This window comes from Spermophilus citellus (genome assembly GCF_964194105.1).
Source record: "Spermophilus citellus genome assembly, chromosome: 1".
NCBI classification, from domain to species: domain Eukaryota; kingdom Metazoa; phylum Chordata; class Mammalia; order Rodentia; family Sciuridae; genus Spermophilus; species Spermophilus citellus.
Genome location: NC_138182.1, coordinates 121,856,580 through 121,865,648, shown reverse-complemented (window position 1 = coordinate 121,865,648; position 9,069 = coordinate 121,856,580).

Genomic DNA, 9,069 nt, shown 5'->3' with positions numbered 1-9,069 from the left:
CCTGCACTGCTTTGCGCTGCCGTTGCCTACAGATTAAAAGTGCTTCTGTGTGCCCTGCCCCTGGGGCCTCTCTCTGCCCTGGGGATCGTTGGTCCCATCATAAGCCCAGAGGTTCCTGCCTGAAGCCCCTGCGTCTGAAGGAATCCACGTCTAGATCTGCAGCAGCAGGAGATACCAGTCCTGAGGTCTGCAAGTCGCAGTCCCCTTCTCCATCCTCACCAGGGAGCGTCAGGATTATGGGTCAGGTCAAGGACACTTTCATTCTGATGCCAAAGTGAGTTGGACAACATATAGGGACGGTACCTATTTTTAAAAATTATTCTTTTTCTTTTTCCTAAGATCTTAAAACCCTGAGAAAGACAGAAAAGAAAAAAAAAAAACTTGCAGAAGGAGAGAGAAAAATATCATTAGAAGGAAGGCCGCAGAGGAAAGCAGTGCAAAGGACCAGAGGTCAGATACGATCAACAGAGCCAAAGGGTATGTTTAGATTCTTCCTGTTTTTGGGGCAAGGCTACCGACAAAAAGATGAGGGCTCACAGAACCAAGGCGGAGGGCTGATCATGGATGAAGGAGAAAAACAGGAAAAGACAAAAGGAGAGAAGAGTTTCCGAGGGGAGGCTGCCAGGGGTGACCTGGGGCAGGTGGCTGCCTCACCAGCATCACCAGCAATGCAATATGGGGTCCCTTAGGGAGGCGGGAAAGAGGAAGGCCTTGAGCCCTTCATCTCTCTTTGTTGGTAACAGCCAGGTGGGAAAATGTCCCAGTGGAGGGGAGGGCTTTGGATCTCCTCTCCCCAGGATTAAGCTCCAGGCTGCACTGATTAGCTGTGTGAACACGGCCAGGTTACTTAGCCTCTCTGAGCTTTAGACAGTTGAAGGTAAGCACAAAATAACAGTATGTGCTTCTTAAGGGTCGGCAGAGGATGATTAAATGGGAGAGTGGGTCAGAGTGTCTTGCTCAGCGCGTGGCCCTGCAGGAGCTGAAGAGCCCTTGTTTTCAGAGTGATCAGAGCAGGGGTGGTGGCTGTGAACATTCTCTGATGGACATCCGCATCCAAGTAAGAATTGGAGCCTTTGTGGCTTTGGGCACTGCGGTCAAGCCCCGGGAGGGCAGGAGGCAGAGGTACCAGCTGCCCCTGCTCCCCGCTGGCTCCTCCTGCAGTGAGATGGGCTGGGTCCCTCACATTTGCTGGTCACAAATGCCTTAATGGGCCGTCACAGTCGAAAGACAGGATCTTTCATTTGTATGTGTGTGCCGCATCCAAATGGTATTTTTAAAGGTTTATTTCTGTGTGTTCACGATGTTCTTGAATAATGTTTCCCTAAGTATGGTCAAAGATAAAACTCGCGCCGTGCACAAAATCTGGTCTTGTATATTTTAGAGTGTGACTGTCTTGACCAGCCTCAGGGTCCATCGCCAAGTTCCTCACCACCCTGTGCTCCCTTCGGGGGACTCACTGGTGCTGGCTCACTGGTCAGGACACTCCTAATCACAGGCAAGCTGGGGGCGGTGTCCCTGCCGTGTCACTGCTGCCCTTGACCTGGCTGTCTAACTGGCCTAATGGGGCCAGGCCCTTGGGCTTCAACCCTGAGCCAGGTGCTGTGCTGGCCTGGGGGGACCCGTGAGGAATAACAGGGACAAGAGAACTGGTCTCTTGCAGCAGGGCAAGTCACAAGAAGAGGGACAGTGGCTGAGGGCCTCGGGTAGCTAGGTGGCCAGAGAAGACCTCCGTGGACAGAGGTCATTTACAGAACCTTGGTGACACAGAGGAACCAGGCAGGCAGAGCCATGCCAGAGCAAAGGCCCAGAGGAGGGGAGAACTCGGCTTGTCCAGAGTCCTGCAAGACAGTGGGTGGCCGGGACCCAGAGAGTGGCACGGCGGCGGGGGTGGGGGTGGCAGGAGGGGGGAGTCACTGGGGCCAGTGGCCAGGTCAGGAGTGTGGCTGTCACGGTTAGATGTGAAGGAACTCCTGAATCTGGAGAGTGGCCCTGGGGAGGTGGGGAGGCACTGGGCCTGGTGAGCTCGGGGCTGGAGGCTGAGCCGGGCAGGGGTATGGGGCCGGGGCAAAGCTTGGGCTGCTGCTCAGCTCTCTCTGTCCTCTGTCTCACTCCCTTGTCTGTGTCTCTGGGCACATGGCAGAAAATGGCCCGCCCTGAAATTGGGCACCTCTGCTGCGGAGATTGGCCCAGCATGAGCTGGTCTCTCAGTTCCAAGTTCCTAACAGTCCCTGGCTCTGGGGGGAGAGTCTGAGGGCCCAGAGCCCTGCTCTGACGCTCCATGGTGGGGAGTCGGATAAGGATCGGCTGAGTCCACCCCGGGGCCCTGTGGCTGGGGCAGGGCAGCCATCCCCTAGGTTGGAACCACGTGCTAAGCCAGAGACCACGAGGCTCCCCAGGATACGGACCCTCAGGATACGGAGGAAGACGCCGCCATTCTGTGTCCCTGGCTGTTCCTGCTCATCTCTCCTCCGGGATCCTGGGTCAGCTTCAGTGTGCAGAGAGGGACCATGGAGAGATGTCAGCAGGAGCTTTCCAGCCAAAGAGGGAAGCCCAGGGCAGCCTGGAGAGTGGCCCTGCCTGGCCGGATTCAACAGGGACCTCTCAGCCCACAGCCCCGAGGGTGGTTGGCTGTCTGGGCCACAGGGGGCCACAGGAAATGGCTTAGGGGCCATTTCCTAGCCCCTAAGGCTCTTACACTTTTAAAAGTGCAGTCCTCTGAGTCTTTCGGAAGTCCCATGGGTCTAAACTGGCTTCTCTGCATCCAGGGCCTGAGGTCAGAGCCCAGGGACGGGACCCAGGCTTAGCTCTCTCGCGCCTTCTCTTCATCCCGGTCCCTCCTCCCCACACGGCAGACCTGCTCTTCCAGCAAGTGCTCAGGTTCCTGTGTTGAGGACTGCTCAGAGACCACCCCTCCTGGGGCCGTCATGGACCTGGACACATCAGAGACTCTGGGCCAGTGTTTGTCCATCGAACCAAACTGGCTCATGATCTGATGTGTCCTCTGCGGACAGAGACCGGCGGGTCTGCAGGACAGGCCTGCATTCGCGCACTTGATAGGAACCAGCCCGTGGTCGGTCATTTCTCTACCATCCCGTGGCCTAGGCCAGTCCTGCATCTCACAGGGACAATGACTGACTGACTTTCTGCTTTCCCTGAATTTTTTTTTTTAACTTAGAAAATTTATTCTAGCAGGAAACTTTATACCGTGACCACACATGAAATCCAGTAACCCTTCCCATAAATAGAAGGTGATCGTGAAATTAAATCCCAAACTCTTAAATAGAAAGCATGTGTCCACTGCCCCTGCACCATCCCCAGGGCGCCAATAAAACGTGCGTCGCACTCCGGGACTCGGATCTGTGTCACCGGAGAGGATGAGCTTGGGAAAACCTGGCAAAGTCTGGATCCCGGGCGACTTTCCATTCTGTGACCGGTGGAGGTGGGGGCCAGGGGCTGCCCCTGGCTGTGGACTGCAGTGAGGGGCACATAGGCCAGCAGCCAGAGGGCCAGAGGAGCTGGGCCTGGTCCTCAGCCCTGCTCCCGACCTGCCCTCCTCTCAAGACCCCCCCCCCTTGCTGCTCATCCCGAGAACAGCTGCAGAGCAGGGTGGGAGGAGTGGGGGGCTGGGCCGTGGGACAAAGGCCAGCCAGTGGCTAGGGAGGAGAGCCGAGGAAAGGGCTGAGGTGCTGAGGGCTGAGTGGGTTCTTCTGAGATGGCAGTGGCAGGGTACGCTTGCTCCTGACCCTTGGGGTGCTGGCTGGGCGGGTGAGCACGGGGGGGGGGGGGCATTTTGCTCTTGTGTTGTAAAGGCGGCTGTCCTCCATGGGAAAGGGGTTAGGAGCAGAACAAGGTGCAGATGTCAAACCCACATGATTAATATTTAGGTAAAGACTCTTTCCCTCCCTGCCTTTCTCTCCTCCTCCCTCCTCCCCTCTGTGGGCTGTTTGGACTCGGCTTGATGACCAGTTTGCATTTTAGCAGGTTAGGAGATCAAATGACACAGCAGGTCATCCATAAACCTCCAAATTCCGAATCCGATCTTCACGGCTCAGTGCGGATGCAGTGTCTCAGGGCCAGCTGTGAACCACTATTCTGGGCCATTTTCTGTCCCCATTACAAAATACCCAAGGCTAGGTACTTTATAAAGGAAGAAGGTTTATTGAGGTCCCTGTTCTGGAGATACAAGAGCATGGTGTGGCATCTGCTTGGCTCTGGTGACCACTGCGTGTGGATAGCAATGTGGAGGGAGCAAGGAGCTGGGAGGAGGGAGAGAGGCTGAGATTACTTGGCGAGTCAGGAAGCCAGAGGGGTGCACTTCCCTCCACAACTCACCCCATAGGAACTAACTGGGCCCCTTCTGAGGGCAGCCCCCAGGGACCTAAGTGCCTTTCACTGGGACCCACCTCTTAAAAGTTCCCTTCTCCACACCACCCCCCTGAGGCCGGCCTTCTAGCAGGAGAATCCTTAGGGACACGCTCCAACCAGATGCAAGTCCTGGCACACGTGTCCGGCTGGCCGGCTGCAGTGTCCCTGCATCCCCAGAACCTCATCGCAGACCTGGGGGAGACTGCATGTTATTAGAGTGTGGGGCTCACATTGCACAGAAGTGTGAGTTCCTGGCCCCCCAGGGGTTGGGGGATAGAAGAGGTCTATGCAAATTAGGTGACCCACACAGGACCACAGCAGGAGACCCAGAACGCTGAGCACCAGAGGCCAGGTGGACCTACGGACACCCACCCAGAGGAGGCAGAGGGTGCTGGCTGGACCCCAGTACTGGACAGGCTCAGTGCAGGAAGTGTCTAGGGACTGCACTCATGTCTGTGTCACGTCACCCCCTCTCCTGGGGGCTCCAGGGCCGATCCCACGGCTCTGCCTCCCAGCCCCTGACTGCGGGCTCCGCCTGCTCCCTTGCAGAGGGGCAGCCTGGAGCTGGCTCGCGCCCTGGTGGTCTCTCCTCCGTCCTCGCTGTGGCCTTGCCTCTTCAGCCTCTTCTTGGAGCTTCTGTCAGGTACCAAGCCACCTGTGGTTCCCCTGTCACGACTCTCACAGTGTCTGCCTGGTCTCCACCTCTGTTCTGGGTCTGCCAGTGTCCCCAGAGGTGCCAGGTCAGTGTTCCTGCAGAGCCTGGAGGACCTGACTCCTCCTCTCTGGCTCCTCCTCCAGCTGCCTCGCATCTGTACCCAGCATGCCCCTCCAGCCTTTGTCCTCCCAGTCCCTCCCCCAGCCTCTCCTCCAGGTCCCTCCCCCAGCCTTTCCCCAGGCCTCTCCTCCAGGCCTCTTCTCCAGCCTCTGTCCTCCAGGCCTCTCCTCCCAGCCTCTCTCCGTCCAGCCTCTGCCCTCCAGGCCGCTCACAGCCCTTTTCCCTTCTGCGTGGCCCTCTCCCCTCCCCAGCCTGGCTCTGGTCCCTCCCTCAGGCTCCTACAGCTGCTTTCTCACTGCCCTGATCTTTCCCCGTCCTGAGACTCTGGCCAGATGGGGGCCTTGCCTGTCCCCTGGGAAACCTTTGACAACTCCCGGAGGCCAGCTCAGGGAGGCCGGAGCTCCCGTACTGACTCCCGCACAGCAGGCCCTGCCTGTGGCCTGGTCCCCAGCACTGCTTCCCACACTGCCCCTGTCCAACCCCAGGGCCCAGCCAGCACCCTCTGCCTCCCCTGCTCCTGCCGTGCTCATCCTTGGGGTCAGCACAGCTGGTTGTTACCGGCTAGTTACTCGCGGACCCAGGGGTGGCCGTGGAGGTTCCCCAGAGGCGTGGTGGACATCCACAGTCAGTTGGCTCTGGGTGGAGATGCCAGTCCTGGTGGTGAGGGATCCTGTCCACTTAGCTGCAGGCCTCCAGGGCAAGGCTGGGAAGCGAGTCCACCTGTGTCCAGCCTGCTGCCCGGTCCTGCGCACGGACTGCTTGCCAGCCCCACGAGGCGCGAGCCGATTCCTCACAGGAAGTCTCATCTGTGTGGGTGGCTCTGTCCGCGGACTCCCGCAGCTGTGGATCGCAGACTGGAAAAGCCGTCGTGTCTGAGCACAGGCCGGACCCGCCATTACTCCCTCGAGAGCACAGAGTGGCTGTGCTGTGGGTGGCAGTAGGGTCACCTCCATGCGGAGGCTGCCGGAGGATGTGCTGGGTTCTCTGCCAGTGCTGGGCCATGTCAGGGAAGGGTCTTGAAGGTCCGTCCAGAGTCCAGTGTCAGATAGGCTCCGGGAACCAGTCCCGCTGGGGACAACTGTGCTCACCCTCTGGAAAACCTAACACCTCCCCTCCTCAGACGTCTGTCCCCGTGTCCCCTGTCGGGAAGCCTCCTCCTCCCGTCCAGCCTTCAGCTCCGGCTTCCACCCTGTCCCCAGCACAGGGGACAGGGTGCCTCCTTTCAGCTCGCCCCTGCAGTGCACGACGTGGTGGGTGGCACAGGGATGGCACTCTCTGGATTTATTTGCATCTTCTTCAGCTCCCAGGAGGACTGAGCATGGGCCAGGGGACTCCAAATACTTGCTGAATGAGTGCCGTGGCCTGGGGGTAAACTGGTGGCTCTAAGCTGACCAGAGGCCTCAGCTCTTCCTCCCCTGCGGTCCTCTGCCTGCCTCCACACACAGGGTGTATAAAGGTCAGAGGTCTCTGGACATTGCTGGGGCTTGAGGGCATGTGTGCCTCCAGAATTCACGGGTGTAGGTCAGTGGTAAAACCCTTGCCTGGCATTCGTGATGCCCTGGGTTGAGTCCCCAGCACACACACACACACACACACACACACACACACACACCCCTCAGAGGTTGGAACTCAACCCCAAGGTGGTGATGTTAAGAGGAGAGCCCCTTGTGAAGTGACGAGGCCTGGACTTAGCCCCCATGGATGGGATCAGCGACCTTACGGAAGGGCTTAGGGGAGCGAGTTCACCCGTCTGCCCTTTCGTCTCTCCGCCCATGAGTGGACAGTGCTGTTCTTTTTGCCCTTCTGCCTTCTGCCATGTGAGGACATGGCCACAGGCGCCATCTTGGAAGTAGAGAGCAGCCCTCACTGGACACCAAATCCACTGGCCCTTGGTCTCCCCCCTCTAGAACTGTAAGAAATAAATGTGGTTTTTAAGGTATTTTGTTATAGCAGCAGGAATGGGCCAAGACATACTGCTCCAGAGCTTTCTGACCTTCTTCGGTGGGTAGCTACTACTTGACTGTTGCTGTGCAAAGATCCTCATCTTGTCCACGCCGGACATGATTCTGGCTTCCTGGGGGGCCATCCCGTGGGTACCTCCAAGTGGAAAACCAGACAGGCCTATATAGATGCACTCAGCTGAGCAGACAGTGCAGGACGGGGAGTGCCAGCTGACCCCTTCTGAGTCCCTGGTGACATTTCATGATGGCCTGCTGACCACAGTGAAAATTCGCTTCAGAAGTCTCTGCCTTGAGTGAGCTGGGGGACTTCTCAGTTCTAACAAAAGCCAAGGCCTTCCCGGAATTTTCTTTTAAAGACCCAGCACATAACCCTGCTTTACCTCTGCCGGGAGGCTTTGGAATCCACAACCCTCATGCTTTCTCTTTTAACCAAAAAACACTACCACCCTTTGCTGGTGGGCGAGGCACATTAACGAGCACAGGAGGGTATTGCAGAGGGCTTTTGAAATGGCAAGAAGATTCCTTTTATTTTGTCTTTTTTTTTATGGAAAGGTCAAATAATTGAAAAAACATCTTCGATGGGGAGTTCTACTTAGGGTTTACAGAAAAGCACACTTTGTTGATAAAATATGAACTGTTTGAAAGATTTATAAGTCTCAAATCCTGCATAGCCTTTCAGAATCCAAAGCAGCAGGAAGCCGCTGTGATATTTTTAAAACAAGTATTTATAAAAGTAATTGGGTCTCTTGATGTGGAATAAGGAGGGGAGACTGCTAAGGAAGCTATATTGGACTTGACATAAAAGCGAGGTATGTAATTTGGGAGCAGAATGAAGGGTGAGGATGTGTCCCCGGTACCTGTGGGCCTCTCTGCCTCTGGGAGCTGGAGGCAGGACAGAGAGGCCAGGGCGGCAGCCTCAGGGCCCGGGCAGCGCCCAGGTATCACAGCTCATCCCCAAAGCCCTGTTAAGACACCAAGGCCCTCTCCACTGTTACACGCAAATGGGACAGAAAACACATGTTTCTGAGAACATTTTGGTTAAAATTAAAAATGTGGCAGGGACCGTGCCAATAATTTACTCGAGAATATCCGAACCAGATGCTGCTAGCCTGTAATTCCGAGTAATTTGCCAAAATTATGTATTTACTTTAATCCCGGAGATGAAGTTAAAATATGCATGGTTTTTGTTATTTGTGATTGAAAACAAACAAACAAAAAAAAAAAAAAGAAAGAAAGAAGAAAAACCCCAATGTGACTTGAAGTAGAAGAGAAGGAGAGGAGTGGTCAGAGTCCATTAACTAGTCTGTTAACTAGTACTCGAGCACGCGCAGGGTTAACCAGAAGGAGGCCGGCTGCAGATCCTCCAGAAACCAAGGAGCCCAGGCAGGAGTGACCTGCTGGTGTGGCAGCCTGGGACTGGGACAGAGGGCTGGTGGCTCCTGACTCCTGGTTGGCCCCTCGTAGGCACACGACTGTGTATATGGTGCCACACCACCAGGGGCACAGGGGGACGCCCTCCGTCAGCAGCCTGGGTTTCTCCCTGTCGGGCCTGGTCATCCAGCCGCGGAGCTAGCTGGCCAGTGGACAGCGACGTTTAATTCTTTTGAGCTGCTTGGCATCCTCCGGATAGAGGCGGTGGATGGGTGGGCTGCCACCCGGGTCCCAGCTCTTCCGTGTGCTCCTGTGATGGGCGCATAGGTGGTGACTCAGCCCTGGGCTTAGCTTTCTGGCCTGCAACGTGGGCCTGACACGTGTCCACCTTGGGATGTGCGAGGGCAGCTGCGGGGACACTGTCCTCAGGACAGCGCTGAACCCCGAATGCCTCAGCCTCGCCACCCTCTGTCCTCCTGGCAGACGAGCATGTGACTTGAGGAGGGGACACTGTATTTTTTCTCTGTCGTGGTAAAAGAGGCATAACATGAAGGTCACCTCTGGACCACCCTTGCTGGCTCAGGGGCATTAAGCACA